At 48.0% G+C, this 1,357-nt stretch overlaps 1 long non-coding RNA gene across 1 annotated transcript in view; it reads right to left on the bottom strand.

Annotated features, from left to right (window-relative positions):
• The window catches only part of LOC111734367, an 8,968-nt gene extending 8,385 nt beyond the window's left edge, over positions 1-583 (bottom strand). Inside the window, exon 1 of the long non-coding RNA XR_002778422.1 lies at positions 404-583. This is a non-coding gene — a long non-coding RNA (uncharacterized LOC111734367). The remainder of the gene's footprint in view (positions 1-403) is intronic.
• Between the last annotated feature and the right edge of the window lie 774 nt (positions 584-1,357).

Here is a 1,357-nt window from a genome sequence, read left to right on the forward strand (position 1 = left end):
TGGAGTAGTTGACCACGGTCAGGTTGCGGGCAGTGAGGAAGAGGTTCAGGCCCTCCAGCAGCATCCAGGTGAAGGAGGCCAGGTAGAGGTAGTGTTAGGTCCCGGCGGTGATGGCACACAGTACCTGGGTGAGGAGTAGGAGTCACAGGGGTACAGGTAGTCATGGTAGAGCGTGCCCACTGGACCTCTCCTACACCGTGTCATTGGGAGAACTCTGATTCCTATGAAGGAATTGTTAGCAGAGGGTTGGTCGTAGTTATGTCAGTCAATGTGAAAGTGGCTACTGACAACTCTAACCTTCCCCGAATTCAAGGCCATTTTATTAAGGTGTCCGATGCAGCATGGCCCCATGAACTCAGCATCCCCTGGGCAGGTTAGGAGTCTTTTGGGACAGTGTCAGCACCTTGATCTCTGTTCTGTCGATGGCCATGAGGAAGAGCAGGTGGGCCAGGAAGAGGCAGAGAGAGAGCTGCAGGTGGAGTGAGGTGCTGGTGTTCTGGATGGCTTTGCACAGCAGGAAGGTGAGGGCTGCCAGGAAGAGGCACAGCAGAGAGGCTCAGCCCCATGTAAGAGAACACAGCCAAGGCGGGATCCTCCTCCTGGGACCCAGCAAAGACGAGATCAGTCTCACTTTTCTGCTCTGGGATAATGACCCTTCCACCATTTATAGTTTTCTTTTGGGGTATAACAAAATCAGGAATGGAGGAGCCAGGCAAATTTGTCATGGTTTTAGATAATGTTAAAATTTTCTGGGTTCTGAACTCATTAATTCAGACCATGGAAGAAGCGAGGTATAGAAGAGAACTTACTGAAGACCAAGCTCTAAAACTCATTGTTTTTTTCCTTTAGACATGTAGGCATGAGTAGGCTTATAGCTTACCATGTGAGGGTCACAGAGGCACTAAGTTCGAGGTGGAGCACCATCGTCTGTTCCCATTACATGGTGCTGTGTGACAGAGTCTGTACCTGGAGACTCGATGTCCAGGCGTCATCTCCTCACCCAAGACTCCACTCACCTCATCCTTGCTGGTCACTAATACTTACAGATTTAGAAGTGGATCCTGGGTTAAAGGAGGAAAACTACTATGTTTTTTATGGTAGTAGCTTAAAATTCATATTTCCTGCCTTTTTTTCCAAATCCAACAGAGCATGAAAAAACCCTCGTCAAGTCTATTTCAGTGTAACTAGGACAGAGGGGATCGAGGAGAGTGAAGGGAGGAGAAAGATGGAGAAAGAGGAGAGATGGGAAAGAGAAGGAAGAGATAGAGGAGAGAAAGAGGTGGAGATGGATAGGGAAAAGTGCTAATGGATAAGATAGTGGAAGTAAAAATGTTCAAAGTCAGTCCATCTGGATAAG

Source organism: Pteropus vampyrus, unplaced genomic scaffold, assembly GCF_000151845.1.
Source record: "Pteropus vampyrus isolate Shadow unplaced genomic scaffold, Pvam_2.0 Scaffold1004, whole genome shotgun sequence".
Taxonomy (NCBI): Eukaryota; Metazoa; Chordata; class Mammalia; order Chiroptera; family Pteropodidae; genus Pteropus; species Pteropus vampyrus.